This window comes from Triticum dicoccoides, chromosome 1A (genome assembly GCF_002162155.2).
Source record: "Triticum dicoccoides isolate Atlit2015 ecotype Zavitan chromosome 1A, WEW_v2.0, whole genome shotgun sequence".
In the NCBI taxonomy this organism is placed as follows: Eukaryota; Viridiplantae; Streptophyta; class Magnoliopsida; order Poales; family Poaceae; genus Triticum; species Triticum dicoccoides.
The window spans coordinates 34029083-34048946 of record NC_041380.1 but is presented as its reverse complement, the minus strand read 5'-3'; the positions used below and the strand labels follow the sequence as shown (position 1 = coordinate 34048946).

Sequence of the window (19864 nt, the reverse complement as noted above, 5' to 3'; positions counted from 1 at the left end):
GATTATGATGTTAAGGCTACCCCTCAAATGAATTTCTCTGTTCTACTTGAATGAAAATAGTTCTTGAAACATAATGAGATTTTGAAGCCCTTTAAACAGTCTGCTGCTGGTTAGTTGTTCTGATCGTCTTCTCTCATCATTTTTCTTATCTGACAACGCAGAATAATTCGGTGTCTAAGAAACATGGCGATATTATAATAATCTCTCGGATCCATATGTATTTCATTACTAGATACATCCGTTTGGCATAAGTTTCTTTTCATTCTGAACCTAATAATATCTCCATGCTTTTAGAGGTTATTTAGCTAATACTTCCTCCGTCCGGTAATACTTGTCTGAGAAATGGATGTATCTAGACATATTTTGGCTCATTGATGGCATGTACTCCCTCTGTTCCTAAATATAAGTTTTTCTAGAGATTCCACCAAGTGACTACATACGGAGCAAAATGAGTGAATCTACATTCTGAAATATGTCTACATACATTTGTATATTGTATTTCATTTGAAATGTCTAAAAATACTTATATTTAGGAACGGAGGGAATACGAGCTTTGAACTGAGAATGGCGTTTTGGAGCTCGGCCTCCTTCGAGGCCGTTTTTTCTTAAATTCAAAATTCATACTTTTTGGTAAATTTTTTTTGTACAGTACACAATGATGTGATGTGTGTGCGTATAAAATTTCAGAATAAAATACATTGAGATGCGATCTATGCACAAAAAAAAATCATGGACTTTTGGGATGAATAGTAACGTGTCTTGAAAAGCCATTGTCTTTTTTTGCACAACCTTCATTTTAGCGTATTTCGTCCTGAAAATTTACACATGTGAGTTATGCCTTCATGTATGCCTGTATTTTTTGAAATGTAAAAATATGTTTTTTTGTTGAATTCTGAATTTTTTAAAAACCGTCCTTCAAAAGCAGTTTTGGCATTGTACTTTGCTTCGAATGGCTATCTTTTCTATGGTCATTGAAAGCAAATTTGACATGGGTAAACAAATACGACAGCGGTGGCATAAAAAAAGTGCCTCAGACTATTTAATTCCTGATGACATTTTCCTCACTGCGCTCAGAATGTCGGTCTCTAGGATAGTCATCATCGGCTTAGCGGAACCATTTGTAGACGCATACTTAAGCCGTATAACTTGATATTCCCCAATCGAGGTGGGACTAAAGAACTGTGGAAATGTTTTGGACGGTTCCTGCCTTTTATTTATTGGCTAGAAAAGTAGAGCTATCGAAATGGGCCTGGGCCAGAAAATAACTCTGCATTTAAATAGTCAGAGAAAGTTAACACGAGAGCTCCTAATGGGTGCCAGTTGGCAGTTCGTGCGCCCACGCGGCTGGGAACTGGGCTGGCCCAGGTTGCCTTGATCGCCTCCTTCGCTCCCGTCGATCACGGTTGACCAGTCGACAGCTGGCCAGTTGACCGGTCAACCGTTGACTTTTGACAAAAAAATCATAGAAAATCCTGAATTTAAAACAGTTCATGACATTTGAAAGAAAGTCCAGAAACTTCAAAAAAGTTCACGAATTTGAAAAAGTTAATTGATTTTGAAAAAAATCCAACACAACTGAAAAAATAATTCATCAATTTTGAAAAAAAGTAAGTTCATCTGTTTTGGAAAAAATTAAATCAAAAATGAAGAAAGAGTTCATCGATTTTGAAAAATGTTCATCGAATTTGGAAAAAGTTTATCGATTTTGAAAAAAGAGTGTGTCTATATTGAAAAAAGTTCATCGGTTTTTAAAAAAATTAGTTGATTTAAGAAAAGAGTTCATCGGTTTTTAAAAAAATTAATCGATTTGAAAAAAGAGTTCATCGATTTTGAAAAAAAGTTCATCGAGTTTCCAAAAAGGTTCACTGATTTAGAAAAAGTTGACTGAATTTGAAAATATTTCATCGAATTTGAAAAAAGTTCACGTGTTTAAGGAAAAAACAAAAATGAAAAAGGGCCAAGAAAAAAGGAAGGACCAGTGAGAATAACTGATTCGGGAAGCTTCTCAAAACCAGGGGCTCTCGCGACTGAAGGAATAAAGGAAAGGAATGAAGTTTATAGGCTCAATTGCTTCGTTGTTGTCCTGGTGGTCATCGTGCTGCTCTCTCAACGAGAGATCCTGAGTTCGAAACAACGCTTGCACAAACACCCTTTTTGCTCCAGTTTTTTAAAAAAAAACATGCCGGCCCAGCGCGGCGTGGGAGTATGTGCGCATTTGCGTGAACTAAAGAAACGGGTGCCGAATAGGCTTTGCCAGTTAACGCAGTAGACGGGACAAATTTCCAATTCTCTTGCACAAAACAAAAGGACATTGATGAAGCATGACTTAAAAAACACAAAATTCAACCGAGCTACATATAATACTTATACCAACATAACATACAGGTCGACAACTTGTAGAAGAAGCATCACTAAGAGCATCTCCAATAGAAGATGCATATTTGGAGATGTAAAACAGGAGATGTCAAAATTTACATCTCCAAAAAAGAGGCAACTCCAATAGATGATGTACATTGAAGATGTAAAAGAGCAACTCCAATAGATGATGCAAAGTGGAGATGTAAAAACTAGTGGGCGTCGGCCAAATAGGGGCGGTGGCAGTTCGGAAGGTGGCGGCGTCGGCGCAGCAGCAGCGAGGAGTGACGGAGGGACGGCGGAGTTGCGACAATTCGAGGCGGAGAGAGGAGGAAGAGCGGCGTAGGGGCGGCGACGAAGGTTGAGGAGGGCCTCTTTGGTCGGAGGAGGAAGCCACGGCCGCCGCCGGCAGCCAACACTACTGGAATCAAAAGATTTGCCGTCAGCCACTTCTTTGTCGTCTGCTAGCTGATGGCAATGGATGGCTTTGCCAACAGCTTCAAAAAACAAACGATAAAGAGCTGGCTGACGGCCAAGGATGGCTTTGCCATCAGCCAGGTCTTTGCCGTCTGCTAGCAGACGACAAAGAGGGAGGTTGGCCCACTGGCTTATAAACAAGAGGAAAAGCATTAGGAAAAGTAGATACGTTGGAGACGTATCAGACACCCCGACCCCTGATACCTCTTCGGCTTCCTGTTGATCGAAAAGGTGCTCTTCGGCCTTCCAAAGGTCAATGTTGAATTATGAGTTAGGTCATATATTTTTCGATTTTATTATAAAAAACATCATATTTGTGTTGATTTGGTGGTTTTAAATGTGCAGTTGTTTCGCCGCTGCGAGGGTATGGTGTTCAACGACCTCCCTGTGCGTTCATGAGCTCCGCCCCTGCGTTCGTGGGTGAGCACAAATGACATCTCCTCCTCCCCCATTCATTTGCTCTGTTCCGGTCTTTGTGCCGATGAAACTTGCTAGCTATAGGTGTCTTCAATCCACAGTATGCGTGACCACTATGCGTCTCCCGTTCGAAAGGGTTACATCTATAAATATGTGTAGCGACCAGACCTCAAACAGTCTGATCTCTGTGCATAAGTGTCATCCCTGGATCGGTAATGCTGACACACATAGTACTTGAAGGATTTATAACAGAGTAGCAATCACACAATTATTACATCGAATGTTTCAAAAGAGAACTTATTACAATAAATATGGCTTAAGGCCATCTAATACGATAACAGCGGAAGGCTTGGAAGATAAAGTGAGTCCATCAACTTCAATGGCATCACTGAGTGAAAGACCACGACCTAAGGCTCCTTACTCGTCGTCTGAAAAGTCTGCAACATAATACGTTGCAGCCGGAAAACGGGTCAGCACATGGAATATGCTGGCAAGGTAACACAAAAGAGTAATGAACAGAATAATGCTATCACTACATGCATATTTGGTTGGTGGAGGCTGTATGGTTAATATGTTCTGCGAAAAGCCAATTTTTCCCTACAACAAAGGAATAAATTTTATTTAACTATCATGGTGGTTGTTAAACATTGAGAATGGTAAACCCCATCTCAATCCCAATTAAAAATAATCATTAACCCCAATCAAATTATATAATTAAGAGTGATGAGATCCACATGATAATCCAAGAACTAGATACTCAAGATGTGCATAACCGGGGACACAGCTAACCATGATTACTTTGTACACTCTGCAGAGGTTTGTGCACTTTTCTCCACAAGACTCGATCTCCTCCGTTGGTTTTCTCGCACTACAAGATGTTTGAGAAACGGATGACCGAGACACAGTCTTTCCGAAGAGGTCCCCTTAACCGATAGATAGGCCGGTACACCTACAATCCCCTACATCTACTAGCCCATCATGGAAAGGTTTCCCACAACTTACTCAACTATGCCAGAGCTCATAATGGCATGTGGCTGCACACGGAAGTTTCTAGCATGAATAATCTTATGATCCCTTTGAGTCTGGGTGGCAGTCCATAGGAGAATCACACGGTACCCCGGGATTTCCAAAAATACAGGCAATCACTTGAATTCCTCACGTGCCTCAATCCACCCAGATGTGTATTAAAGTTGCCACCTTAAGTTAACCATTATTTAACAATACTCACATCTGTCATGAATACTCTCAAACGCAATCCACGTCTACGAGCATAGCATAGCAATATAAGCGACGTAGAAGTAACTCCCAAGGTTTGATAATGAACAGGTGAATAGGTACTACCTCATCTACTTCCCAACCCACAATTTAATTAGATCCTAACCATGCAATTGTTTGAGGATTGATCTAATGCAATAAATTCGGGTAGTAAAGAGGTATGATCAAAGTGTTACTTGCCTTGCTGATGATCTGCGAAACCTAGAGACTCGTAGTAGCACGCTTCACACTCCGGGTACTCTATCGCAAACAAACAAGCATACAATAAGCAATCAAGCAAGGGCATGAGTAAAACTCAAATAAGAGATCTAACCAAAAAGTTCAACTTAAGAACTTCGGTTTGCAAAAAGAATCAAATCAAACGAAGCAACAAAACTCAAACGGCGAAAGACACAAGCTTCGTTTACTAATCTGGACTAAAGTCAAATTTTACAGTAGCAAAATCTTGTTTAAGTTGGTTAAACAGAAAGAGGGTTTCGAGACGAAACTCTAGGCGCTTGAATCGCCTGATTCCGATAAACGAGCGAAAAGTTATACTAGAACGAAAATCGGATCAGAAATCGCGATCGAAAATAATCGCGGAAAATCCGAGAAAAAGAAAAACTGACGAACAGGCTAACGAACGAACGTTCGCTGTCTGCGGCTAAATCGTGAAAACCGTTCGTTAAAACAAACTAAAGAACGGGCGTTCGCTAAATAAAAACCGAAAAAATAAACCACCGGATTTATAAAAAAAACGGATTTAGTTTTAGAAAAAAAAACCCGTCGGTTCTCTCGCGAAAACCGAGGCAGCGGTGGCAGCTAGCGGCGGCGGGTGGGCTCCGACGAGGCGGCGCGGGGCGGCGGGTGTCGGCGCAGGGCAGCGGCGAGGCGCGACGGTGGTGACGCGGGGCGGTAACGACGTCGGCGGGGCGCGGTTAGGGTTAGGGTTTGGGCGGCGGCGCGGGTTAGGCTTCGGCGGCTCGGAGCGGCGGCTTATAAAGCCCCCCCAGGCGGAGTCCCGTTCGGGTACGGTCCGGAGTCGGTTTGACTTTTTTTTAAAACAATTCCGACGTGCAGAAAAAGAAGAAGAGAAATAGTAAACGGACTCCAAAAATCCTGAAATAAATTTTCCCCGTCCTCTAAAAATGCAATGATGATCTAATGTATAACATTCCAAATTAAAAATTTGGATGTTACAAACCTACCCCCTTAAGATGAATCTCGCCCTCGAGATTCGGGTTGGCTAGAAAATAGGTGTGGGTAATCCTTCTGTAGGTCTTCCTCTCGTTCCCAGGTGGCTTCATCCTCGGTATGGTGGCTCCACTAATCTTTGCAGAACTTGATTACCTTGTTGCGTGTGACTCGGCTGGCAAACTCGAGTATCTTGACTGGCTTCTCCTCGTACGTCAAATCGCTATCCAACTGTATCGATTCCAGCGACACTGTATCTCTCAAAGGAATTTCAGCCATCTCTGCGTGGCATTTCTTTAACCGAGAAACGTGGAACACATCGTGAACTCGTGACAATCCTTCGGGCAATTCTAACTTGTAAGCAACTTCTCCTATATGTTCCAAAACCTTGTATGGTCCCACAAAACGTGGCGCTAACTTTCCCTTAACTCCAAAGTGCTTCACTCCTCGAAGTGGGGATACACGAAGATACACTCTGTCTCCAACTTCGTAAACTGTCTCCTTGCGTTTAGAATCCACATAGCTCTTCTGCCTGGACTGGGCTACCTTGAGTCTATCGCGAATCAGCTTAACCTTCTCTTCAGACTCTTTAATCAAATCTGGTCCAAACAACTGTCGGTCTCCAACTTCGTCCCACAACTACGGAGTTCCGCACCTCCTTCCGTACAATGCTTCAAACAGTGCCATTCAAACTGGACTGGTAGCTGTTGTTGTATGAGAACTCTGCACACGGCAAATTATCGTCCCAACTAGATCCATAGTCTAGCACACAAGCTCTCAACATGTCCTCCAGAATCTGATTGACTCTTTCAGTCTGCCCATCTGTCTACGGGTGAAAAGATGTATTGAACTCTAGCCTGGTTCCCAAAGTTTCATGCAACTGATTCCAAAACTTTGAAGTAAACTGGGTTCCTCTATTTGATACAATGGTCCTCGGAACTCCATGCAGACATACGATCCTGGTCATGTATATCTTTGCCAACTTAGCACTGGTGTAAGTGGTCTTCACTGGGATGAAGTGAGCTACTTTCGTCAAACGATCGAGTACAACCCATATCGAGTCATAGCCTGAACGAGTCCTAGGTAATCCCGTGATAAAATCCATGCCTAACTTATCCCACTTCCATTCGGGTATCGGTAATGGCTGTAGCAATCCTGCTGGCTTCTGATGCTCTGCCTTCACTCTCTGACATACATCACAAACTGTTACATACTCTGCAATATCCTTCTTCATTCCGGTCCACCAGAAACTATCCTTCAAATCCAGATACATCTTGGTATTTCCTGGGTGAATCGAATATGGCGAATCATGAGCCTCTTGCAGAATCAACTTCCTGATCTCCTGATCATTTGACACATATACGCGGTCCTCAAACCATAAGGTATCGTGCTCATCTTCACGAAATCCCTTAGCCTTTACTTTACTCATTCTTTCCTTTATTTCGGCAATCTCCTTGTCCGTCTTCTGAGCTTCTTCGATCTTATCCATTAAAGTAGATTGAATATCCAAAGCTTCTACATATCCTCTCGGAACTATCTCCAAACATAGTTTGCGAAGGTCCTCTGCTAACTCCTTGGGCAATCCTCCGGTCATGAGTGTGTTGACATGACTTTTCCGGCTCAACGCATCGGCTACTACGTTAGCCTTTTCGGGATGATAATGCAATCTCATATCATAATCCTTAATGAGCTCTAACCATCTCCTCTGCCTGAGATTCAACTCCTTCTGCGTGAAGATATACTTCAAACTCTTGTGATCCGTGTATACCTCACAATGATTTTCGATGATAAAATGCCTCCATGTCTTCAATGCATGCACTAAGACTGCTAGCTCCAAATCATGCGTAGCATAGTTTAACTCATGGGGTTTAAGCTGTCGTGAGGCATATGAAACAACTCTTCCCTCCTGCATAAGTACGGCTCCAAGTCCTCGACGAGAAGCATCGCAATACACTTCATAATCCTTGCGTTGATCTAGCAGAATCAAGACTGGTGATGTAACCAAGCGTCTCTTCAACTCCTGAAAACTGGCCTCACATTCCTCAGTCCATTTGAATTTGGTGTCCTTCTTCAACAACTCCGTCATGGGCTTCACAATCTTTGAGAAATTCTCAATGAACCTCCAGTAGTATCCTGCGAGTCCAAGAAAACTCCGGATCTCTCCAACTGACATGGGTGGCTCCCAATTTGTCACCGTGACAACCTTGGTGGGGTCTACCACTATTACTTCTCTAGATATAACATGTCCAAGGAATCCAACTTCCTTCAGCCAAAACTCGCACTTGCTGAACTTGGCGTATAGCTGATGTTCTCTGAGCTTCCCAAGTACTAAACGCAAATGTTCCTTATGCTCTTCTTCGTTCTTCGAGTAGACCAAAATATCATCCATGAACACCACGACGAACTTATCCAAAAACTCCATAAACACTTTGTTCATCATGTTCATAAAATAGGCAGGTGCATTAGTTAGGCCAAATGACATAACGGTATACTCATATAGCCCATACCTTGTGGTAAAAGCTGTCTTAGGTATATCCTGCTCTCGAATCTTCAGCTGGTGATATCCTGATCGCAGATCGATCTTGGAAAACACCTTAGCTCCTTGCAGCTGATCAAACAAATCATTGATCATCGGCAGTGGGTACTTGTTCTTGATCGTCACCTCATTCAATCCTCGATAATCAACAACCATCCTTAACGATCCATCCTTCTTCTCCACTTGAAGTACTAGTAATCCCCAAGGTGACGAACTTGGGCGTATATAACCTTTATCCAGTAACTCCTTAATCTGCTTCTTAATTTCCTCCAAATTCTTTGCGGGCATTCTGTACGGTCTCTTAGATATTGGCCCTGTGCCTGGCAAAAGCTCAATCAAAAACTCAATGTCTCTATCCGGTGGCATGCCTGGCAATTCTTCTGGAAATACATCCGGGAAATCCTTTACCACTGGTACTTCCTCCTGTACAACTCCTGATAAGGAATTTACTTGCGTCCTATTCGGAACATGCCAGGATACATACTTGATCCTTCTTCCTTCTGGGGTGGTGAGCAAAATTGTCTTACTGGCGCAATCGATGTTTCCTCCATACATTGATAGCCAATCCATACCCAGAATCACATCGAAACCTTGCGACTCCAAAATTATCAGATCTGAGGGGAAAACATGCCTACCTATGGTCAATGGCATCTGAAAACATCCATGGCTTGCCATATACTCTGCTCCGGGTGAGGTTACTAGCATGGGTGTCTTAAGAACTCTAGTGGGCAACTTATACTTATCCACAAATCCCCTTGATATGTATGAGTGCGATGCACCAGTATCAGAAAGTACGACTGCAGTAAAGGACTTAACCAAAACTTACCTATTACTGCATCTGGTTGGGCTTCAACCTCCTCCATGTTAACGTGGTTCACTTGCCCCCTGTTGAAAGGGTTGGGCTTCTTCCTAGAGCTTCCATTGCCATTTCCATTTTTTGCTTCAGGACATTCATTGGCATAATGTCCGGTCTTTTGGCACTTGTAGCAAGTAACGTGGTTTAGATCTCTCATAGCGGGTGTTGTCGGGTTGGAACGGTTCTGTCCGGTGCTTCCACCATTACCATTCCCATTCTTGGGGCCACTATGGTTGTGCGTACTTCCTTCATTATGAGTGTGGCCTCCATGGTTATGAACAAGTCCTCCTGAGTTCGGGGTGAAACGGGGTCTCTGATGAGCTCCAGAACTATACTTCCCTTGTCCATACTTCCTCTTGCGGCTGTCAATCTGCTGCTGCTTCCCTTCAAGCACGAGAGCTCGATCCACCAACTCCTCGTAGTTATTGAAATTTGCCACCATCAACTGCATGCTCATCTCATCATTCAGTCCTTCCAGAAACTTCTCCTTCTTAGTTGCATCTGTAGCGACGTCATCTGGGGCATAACATGCTAGCTTACTAAATTCATTCACATACTGACCAACAGTGCACCCTCCTTGGCGTAAGTTGCGAAACTCACGCTTCTTCATGGCCGTAGCTCCTACTGAGACATGGGCAGTGCGAAAAGCCTGCTGGAACTGGTCCCATGTCACAGTGTCGATGGGGTAAGTGACTATGAAATTCTCCCACCATGATGCTGCGGGTCCATCAAGCTGATGTGCGGCAAAATGCACTCTCTCCGCATCTGTGCATCCTGCAGTAGTCAACTCCCTTTCAATCTTGCGGAGCCAATCATCTGCAACAATCGGCTCGGTGCTACTGGAGAACACCGGCGGATTCAGCCTAAGAAAACGGGCTAAGTGATCAATTGGTGGTGGTGGTGGTGGTGGGTTGTTGTTGTTCCCCTGGTTCTGATTCTGAACTAGTATCCGCATCAATGCATTCTGCTGCTGGATCAACTGAGTCAGCTCCGGTGGGAATGCAAACCTATTGTCGCGTCTCGGAGGCATCTGCTGGGTTTAGAAAAGATGAGAAAACAGATTAGAATGAGGTCTAGGGGGAAAACACTACCCATATGCACATGAGACAAACACAAACATTTCACTCAATCAATCAAACAAGGGCATACAATCGGTCTAGAACTATTGTTACAAAAGTGCTTGGATTATACTATATACATGGTGGAATACTACTACTGATATGGTGGTCGACTATAAAAATTGATCGGTCGAAGACTCCATGATACCTGCTCTAGCTTCATCAACATAGTCATCATCGCTATCGTCAGGGCCCGAGTCAGTGTTGTCGATGATGATGTAGTTCTCCGGGCAAGTGGAACTGTCATCTTCTCCTCCTAGCGCAGGATCTCCCATGAAAACTCCGAGCTTCCTTGTCAGGTCGTAGTTCTTCTCCACTAGTACGACGATTTCCTCCATATAATCTTCGGGTGTAGCCTTGAGTTCTTCCTCCAGTTCTGTGATCCTTGTCATCGCCTTCTTCAAATCTGTCATGCCTGCGCACATCTGGTTCTCCTGGCGTCGAATGTGCTGGTTTAACTCCTGGATGAAAGAGGCAATCGATCTATCCTTCCTAGTGCTGATCATCTCCCATTGCTCATCTCGGTGCCCACAAATCTGGTAGATTGTATCCTTGAGATCATTGTGGTAAACTTCTCCAATGCGTCCCATGGTGATGTGAGCTGCCATACTTTTCCTAGACTCCAGGTTGGTGCATCAAAAGAAAACTCTATGGGCTCAGTGACAGGCGTGAATGTCCTTCCTGGAACTTGAATTTGAATCATCCAACGCTCCTCTTCTGGTAAAGTGGCGTTGTAAGTCCCGGTGAAGCTTAGTATTCCGATGTTCAGGTACCTAGTGACTTCCTTCAAGTGGCTTCCAAAAAGGGGTGTCTTCATCCGGTTGTGTGAACTTGATCCTTGCATCCGCCATCCTAAAGAGTATAAAAAGGAGAGGAGTTAGAAATGAGAAGAGAGTAGTGATCCAGGGCTTTAGCTTAGTGGTCGTGTCCTACAGTCGCAAGTTTTCTTGCTTCGACTTGCATAGACAGTTCCTGGATCCTCGCCATAAGTTCAGGAAAGGCAAGAAGAACTTCATCAAAGGTAGAGTTGTCAAGAACTCTGCACCACCTCCGTTGACAGGCCAAGAGACCCTGGATCAGTTAAATGCTCTCGAGCCAGATCCAGAGCGTCCGGGGTATTTCAAGGGGTATAACTCGGAACACGCCTGGACTCACAAGACATGCTTGTGGGATCTGCCTTACTTCAAAGACCTCCTTTGCCCACACAACATCGACGTGATGCACACTGAAAAGAATATCGCCGAGGCCCTATTTGGTACATTGTTCGGCATAAAGGGGAAGTCAAAGGATAATACTAAGGCTAGAGTCGATCAAGAGGCGCTATGTGATAGACCGTTACAAAACATGAAAGAACTGGAAGGAAAGCAGAACTGGACGAAGCCAAAGGCATGGTTCAATCTTGGAAGGCCAGTTATGAGGAAAATTATCTTGTGGGTGAAAATGTAGTTGATATTGCCCGATGTGTATGCAACGAATCTAAAGAGGGGAGCGAGTCTTGATAAATTGAAAATATTTGGTCTCAAGAGTCATGATTGGCACAGATGAATTGAGCGGGTAATGCCGGTGATGTTGCGTGGCTTTATTCCTGAGGATGAACGACTAGTACATGCCGAGCTGAGCTATTTCTTCCGTGTTCTTTGTGCGAAAGAACTATCGCCTGCCATGCTAGAAGAAATGGAAGAGTTGGCGCCAGAGTTGATCTGCAAGTTGGAGAAGATCTTTCCACCGGGCCTCTTTAATCCAATGCAACACTTGATTTTGCATCTCCCGACCGAGGCACGATTGGTGGGGGGGGGGGGCGTGCAAAATCCTTGGTGCTACGCAAGAGAGAGGATGCAGAAGACGGTTCAAGCAAAATGTAAAAATAAACGTAGAATTGAAGCATCGATGGCCGAGGCATTCATTACTGAGGAGGCGACAAACTTCATGACATCACACTACGAAGCCAAAAATCGTCATTTTCATAATCCGAAGCCTCGGTACAATGCTGGCGACCCTAAAAAGGGTGGATCCAACCTCAACCTATTCAAAGGGAAGCTTGTTGGGGAACGTTGCAGAAAACAAAAATTTTCCTACGGTTTCACCAAGATCCATCTATGAGTTCATCTAGCAATGAGTGATCGGATTGCATCTACATACCTTTGTAGATCATGTGCGGAAGCGTTCAAAGAACGGGGATGAGGAAGTCGTACTCGACGTGATCCAAATCACCGGAGATCCTAGCGCCGAACGGACGACACCTCCGCGTTCAACACACGTACGGTCAGCGTGACGTCTCCTCCTTCTTGATCCAGCAAGGGGGAAGGAGAGGTTGATGAAGATCCAGCAGCACGACGGCGTGGTGGTGGATGCAGGGGTCACCGCAGCAGGGCTTCGCCGTTCTACTGCGAGAGGGAGAGGTGTAGCAGGGGAGAGGGAGGCGCCAAGACTCAAGGGTGCCGCTGCCCCTCCCTCCCCCCTTTATATAGGCCCCCTAGGGGGTGTGCCGTTCCTAGGGGGGGGGGGCGGCCAAGGGGTGGAGTGCCCCCCAAGCCAGGTGGGGCGCCCCCCCCCCCACCCTAGGGTTCCCAACCCTAGGCGCATGGGGTGGGCCAAGGGGGGCGCACCAGCCCACTATGGGCTGGTCCCCCTCCCCAATTAGCCCATGGGGCCCTCCGGGATGGGTGGACCCCGGGACCCTTCTGGTGGTCCCGGTACAATACCAGTGACCCCCGAAACTCTCCCGATGGCCGAAACTGCACTTCCTATATATAATTCTTCACCTCCGGAACATTCCGGAACTCCTCGTGACGTCCAGGATCTCATCCGGGACTCCGAACAACTTTCGGGTTACTACATATTCATATCTCTACAACCCTAGCATCTCCGAACCTTAAGTGTGTAGACCCTACGGGTTCGGGAGACATGTAGACATGACCGAGATGGCTCTCCAGTCAATAACCAACAACGGGATCTAGATACCCATGTTGGCTCCCACATGCTCCTTGATGATCTCATCGGATGAACCACGATGTCGAGGATTCAAGCAACCCCGTATACAATTCCCTTTGTCAATCGGTACGTTACTTGCCTGAGCTTCGATCATCGGTATCCCAATACCTTGTTCAATCTCGTTACCGGCAAGTCACTTTACTCGTACCGTAATGCATGATCCCGTGACCAGACACTTGGTCACTTTGAGCTCATTATGATGATGCATTACCGAGTGGGCCCAGAGATACCTCTCCGTCATACAGAGTGACAAATCCCAGTCTTGATCCGTGTCGACCCAACAGACACTTTAGGAGATACCCGTAGTATACCTTTATAGTCACCCAACACTAGTAGAAAACAGGGCTTTGGTCCAGGCCGGGTCAGCCCATTAGTCCCGGTTAGTGTAGATCCGGGACCAATGTGGGCATTGGTCCCGGTTCGTGAGCCCAGGTGGCCGGCTGGGCCACGTGGGCCATTGGTCCCGGTTCATCTGGACCTTTTGGTCCCGGTTGGTGGGATGAACCGGGACCAATGGACCTCGCTCCTGGCCCACCACCATTGGTCCTGGTTGGTGGCTTGAACCGGGACCAAAGGCTCCCCTTTAGTCCCGGCTCATGTCACCAACTGGGACCAATGAGGTGCCTATATATGACCCCTCGCGCAAGAGCAGAGCACAGTGCTCTGTTTTTTCTGGCCGAGGGGGAGAGGGCTTTGTGGTGCTCTAGCTCACCTCCGATGCACATGAGGTGTTCGATGGAATGCCCGAGCCACACTACTTAAGCTTTCTCCTCTCGAAGCTCGACCTCCAAGCTCCATTTTCCTCGAGATTTGTATAGATTTAGCGGTCCGTCACGCCCCGTCCCCGTCTTCACCGCCGTCGATCACCCACGCCGATCTCATCACCGACAGCACCGTGGTGAGCCTCTTGTTCTTATCTTCTTTCTGAAAGGAAAAATATTCTTACTTGTATGTTTAGATAGATACTTGTATCATTTTCTTACATTTATTATTGCATCTTATATAGTGCGATGGTTTTGGTATCCGCCCCCGTCGGCCCTCGTCCTATCTATGATTCGGATGTGGTATTTATATTATCTTTATAACTATTAGTTCATTTATTGTTTATGAAAATTATGCCAACCAACGTGACATAGATTTTATTTATCTACGATGTATGTGAATCAGAAATGCCAACCGACCCTATTGTCGAGAGGTTAAATTTAGTTGAAGAAGAAAACAATTTGTTGAAGGAAAAAATAAAAAAAATTGAGGAGGAGAAGATGATATTGGAGTTGCATGTTGTGGATGTCGTCGATGATCACAAGATCAAGATGGATGCAATGCGCTTGAAGATTAGAAAGATTAGAAAATATGCCATTCATACCGAGGCTTGGTATCATTATGCCATTGGATCAATTGTTACATTGGTTGCGATTATGATCACATTTGTTTTCGCATTGAAATGTTTTACATAGTTTCAATGTATGGTTTAATTAATTAGATGCTCTGGAGAGCTATATGTTGTTAGATGAGAACTATGTATGCACTTTGGTTTTAATGTGATGGTGAACTTCTATTAATTTGGACACTTAATTATATATAATGCACGTAGATGAACCGGCAATGGATGTACGGTGACAGACACACCCGCGAGTACATTAAGGGCGTGCATGAGTTTCTCGATGCGGCTGAGGCAAACAAGCAGAATGGTTTTATGTGTTGTCCATGCACTGAATGTGGGAATACGAGGTCTTACTCTAACCGGAAAATCCTTCACTCCACCTGCTTTACAAGGGTTTCATGCCACACTATAATGTTTGGATGAGGCACGGAGAAATAGGGGTTATGATGGAAGACGACGAAGAAGAAGACTACGATGACAACTATGTGCCCTCTGAATACGGTGATGCTGCAACGGGGGGAGCTGGTGAAGATCAAGAGGAACCAGACGATGTGCCCAATGATGCTGCAACGGGTGAAGCTGCTGAAGATCAAGAGGAACCAGACGATGTGCCCGATGATGATGATCTCTGCCGGGTCATTGTCGATGCAAGGACGCAATGCATTAGTCAAAAGGAGAAGCTGAAGTTCGATCGCATGTTAGAGGATCACAAAAAAGGGTCATACCCCGATTGCGAAGATGGCAACACAAAGCTCGGTACCGTACTGGAATTGCTGCAGTGGAAGGCAGAGAATGCTGTGGCTGACAAAGGATTTGAGAAGCTACTGAAAATATTGAAGAAGAAGCTTCCAAAGGATAACGAATTGCCCGACAATACATACGCAGCAAAGAAGGTCGTATGCCCTCTAGGATTGGAGGTGGAGAAGATACATGCATGCCCTAATGACTGCATCCTCTACCGCGGTGCATACAAGGATCTGAACGCATGCCCGGTATGCGGTGCATTGCGGTATAAGATCAGACGAGATGACCCTGGTGATGTTGACGGCGAGCCCCCCAGGAAGAGGGTTCCTGCGAAGGTGATGTGCTATGCTCCTATAATACCACGGTTGAAACGTCTGTTCAAAAATGAAGAGCATGCCAAGTTGATGCGATGGCACAGTGAGAACCGAAAGAAAGATGGGAAGTTGAGAGCACCCGCTGACGGGTCGCAGTGGTGAAAAATCGAGAGAAAGTACTGGGATGAGTTTGCAAAGGACCCAAGGAATGTATGGTTTGCTTTAAGCGAGGATGGCATTAATTCTTTCGGGGAGCAGAGCAGCAATCACAGCACCTGGCCCGTGACTCTATGTATGTATAACCTTCCTCCTTGGATGTGCATGAAGCGGAAGTTCATTATGATGCCAGTTCTCATCCAAGGCCCTAAGCAACCTGGCAACGAAATTGATGTGTACCTAAGGCCATTAGTTGAAGAACTTTTACAGCTGTGGAATGAAAATGGTGTACCTACGTGGGATGAGCACAGACAGGAGGAATTTAACCTTAAGGCGTTGCTGTTCATGACCATCAACGATTGGCCCGCTCTCAGTAACGTTTCAGGACAGACAAACAAAGGATACCACGCATGCACGCACTGTTTAGATGACACTGAAAGTATATACCTGGAAAAATGCAGGAAGAATGTGTACCTGGGCCATCGTCGATTTCTTCCGACCAACCATCAATGTCGAAAGAAAGGCAAGCATTTCAAAGGCGAGGCAGATCACCGGAAGAAGCCCGCCATGCGCACCGGCGATCACGTGCTTGCTATGGTCAATGATTTACACTACGTAATCTTTGGAAAGGGTCCCGGTGGACTAGCTGTTCCGAATGACGCTGAGGGACACGCACCCATGTGGAAGATCAGAGATCACTGGCCCGCATTTGTGGCCCACAAGACATCGGAAAAGAGTAAGAAGATGTCGGCGACAAACAAGCAAAGTGCTGCGAAGAAGATGCTTCACCATCGCACGGGGTCAGGTGGCTACCTCGTAGCCCGGCCTAAGTGGGCCAAGACTGAGAATGATCTGGTTGATAAAGGGATCGAACCAGAGATAATTAGATGGCCAGACCGTTGCCGGACTTGGTTCTTTGGGGCTGGCGGAACCTTGGACCCTGTAACAGGGAAGTGCATTTGGACGAACGATCAAATGGACATACCAGTCAAGAAGCTTAAGCAGTATATCGAAGCAGCGTAGCAAGGGAAGTTCTTTCCAGACAGAGAGAACGACAAGCTCACAATGGCCCTCGGGAATCCTGAGCACCCTGGACGGACACGAGGCACGCCAGGCTCCATTCCGTGGAAGGTTGGGTTTCCGGACGCAGGCGGTTACAAATCCCATGAGAGGAGGAAAAAAGTGCAGCAGACCCAGATGCAGGCGCTGCAAGCAAGGGTAGATGCGATAGAGGAACGAGAAGCAAATCACAGCAAAGGTACTGCCGAAGCCTCCCCCGAAGCCTCCCCCGAAGCTACCCCGCCATCTCAGCGCAGAAGCAGCGTGGCTTCCACCGAGCTGCTTCAGCAGGAGCATGCCTTGATGGCTCCTGCCAGCTATCCCGTGGATGCTATCACAGAGTCTCAAAATTGCCACCTTATGACGCAATGGATGAATTTGAAGGTCAAGGCGGCTGTTGGCTCTGTTTATCCTACTGAACCCGGCGCAACTTTTCACTGCCGGCCGATTCCAGAAGGATATGCTAGGGTGATGGTGGATGAAATAACGGAGGGATATGAGGACCTCCAGCTTGACCACCCTACCGGTGAAGGGAGACTCGGCTGGGGTCTGCTCTGAAGACTCCATGCCTATGGCGGAAGAAGATGATCAACCTTCCGAACTGGACGCCTCCGCCTCCTCCTCCTCCTCCGGCGAGTCAGGGCACTCCGCCTCCTCCACCGCCTCCTCCTCCGGCGAGTGACGATCAGGGCCCTCGGCCGGCTCCTTCTCCGGCGCGTGGCGGCACTCCGCCTCCTTCTCCGCCTGTGCCGACGCGCCCGAGCAGCCAGCCTTCTCCTTCTCCGCCTCGTCAGCAAGGGCGGAAGAGACCTGCCGCCGCTCCAGCTGCTCCGGCGCGTCGTAGTCCTTCTCCTCCGCCTCGTAAGCAAGTAAAGAAGACAATCGCTCTGTCTGCTCGGTCGGCGTCTAGCAGTACAACCAGAGGCGGGAGGACATACAGATTCGGTCCTTCTCTGAAGACTCCAGAGAAGTTACCATATGAGGGGACCCCGGAGGAGAACGCCGAGATCGTGCGAACCGAAGTGGATGACTGGTTTCAAGGGTTGAGAGCAAAGAGACATCCACCTCCGGAGGAGAAGGTAGATCCGATGAAAGTGAAGCGCACTCTGGCTGCCCTGGCAAAACCACCCAAGTCTCCGCCGAAAGGCAACTATGAGCGCATTATTGCAAAGACATGGGCCGAAGCGGAGCGGTCGGGAAGTACAGTCAGTGATCAAAGGCTGAAAGAACGACGGGTAGCTGGGAAACAAATTGCCCAGCTCGGCGAACAAGCGAAGCAATCGTGCCCCCCCCCCTCAAGGTGCCTAGCGACATCGTCGATCCGAGGATGGTGCCCGGTTATGGCAATGTTGACGATTACCTGCCCGACGATGTACATTATGATACCATGGAGGTGCATATACACAGATACGAGTACGGGAAGCCTCTCGTCAAAGATGAAAAATCTTTAACAACGATGATGCGAAGATTACATGATTGGTACTTGAAAATCTGCAGAGAGTTTGGGGGAGGAGTACTTTGTATGCGAGAGTTAAACCGGAGCATGACCTCGTTGGAATTGAACTGTTGCCTATTCCATTTGAGGAGTTCTATCAGTTTTTCAATCAATTGGCCCTCGATAAAACAACGATCACCTGCTACTGTCTGTAAGTACTACTACTTCTGTCATTAAGTCTCTCTATATAGCTCATCTCTTTCATTGCATGTATTTATAATTATCCTCACTATATTATGCAGAATGAAGATCGCCGAATTGAAGAAAAGACAAATCGGTGATATTGGGTTCATTAACACATATCTCATAGATGCAACTGAGGTTCAACATCGTCCCGGAGATACCGAGGCCAACTTGCTACGATCATTCAAAAAAAAAAATGAAAACAAAGATATAATACTCTTTCCTTACAACTTCACGTGAGTGTTACTGTCTTTGCATATTCAGTTTCCCTTATATATTAGTCCAGGCTATAGTAATGTAATTGATGAGTTATGCATGCGTGTGCAGTTTCCACTATATTCTCCTAGAGATTAGGCTTGAGCAGGGAGTAGTAACCGTCTTGGACTCTAAACGAAAAGATCCCCAGGAGTATGCGGACATGACTGAAATCCTCAAGAAGTAAGTTAAATCAATCATTATCCACCATATCAGCAACTTTGTTCATTTCCTGATATCAAGTAATTGTTTTCTTTGTCCGGCAGGGTTTGGAGAAAATTCATCAGAATAGTTCCGGGACTGCTGAAGGAGCTGGAATTTAGACACCTGAAAGTAAGTACTATAGTAGCATGTTCCGCGCATCTCCTAGTGATTCAAGCGCTAATTTCATCAATACCATTTAGCATTCTTGCTTATCAGTTTGATTGACCTCTATTTCTTGTAAAGTGGTTGTGGCAGGAAAAAGGGAATGATTTCTGTGGATACTACGTCTGCGAGTCCATCCGCCACACGACCTGTGAGCGGGGCGGGTACTCTGACGAACAATATGAAGTATGTAAATAACAACGTTCACAATTTTATTTTATTACCATCATTTTTATTGAGTTTCATTCATTCATATATATATGTATTGACCCCCTTCTTCAAATTAGATGTTTCGGAAGCGGGATGAACTCCTAGCACCAGCTCGCATGCGAGCAATTCAAGAGGAATTGGCGGCATTCTTTCTTGACCAAGTGATCGCTGAAGACGGAGAATACTATGTGGACCATGAGTCCGTATGATTATATTCGTAAGAGATAATTATTGTATATATGTAGCCGGTAGTGTCGGATAGGTATACGAGAACTTGTTGTTCGACCAATCTCTCCGAGAAGGAGAGGTGGTCGATATCACTTCTCTCTGTATGCATATATGTTCATGACGATCTTCTATTTCCTTTGTTTGCTTACTAGCTAACTAGCGTGTCTAGTCCTCTCTATACGTATGTATAGTACGTAGCGTCGACCAAGCACGGACGTAAGAGAGGACACTTCTCTCTATTAATTATAGCTAGCTAACACAATATATGAAAC

The 19864-nt window shown here is 45.8% G+C and overlaps 1 long non-coding RNA gene across 9 annotated transcripts in view; it reads left to right on the top strand.

Annotated features, from left to right (window-relative positions):
- Positions 1–18630, top strand: part of LOC119360995 — a 26571-nt gene extending 7941 nt beyond the window's left edge. For 5 of the 9 annotated variants that reach the window (XR_005172827.1, XR_005172824.1, XR_005172825.1 and 2 more), the window contains one exon: positions 162–274. This is a non-coding gene — a long non-coding RNA (uncharacterized LOC119360995). Of the gene's footprint in view, positions 1–161; positions 275–533; positions 891–3177; positions 3253–4063; positions 4079–18352; positions 18368–18592 lie in introns of those variants that run through there. The other 4 variants (XR_005172823.1, XR_005172822.1, XR_005172821.1 and 1 more) reach the window with 4 other exon arrangements.
- Positions 18631–19864: the final 1234 nt, after the last annotated feature.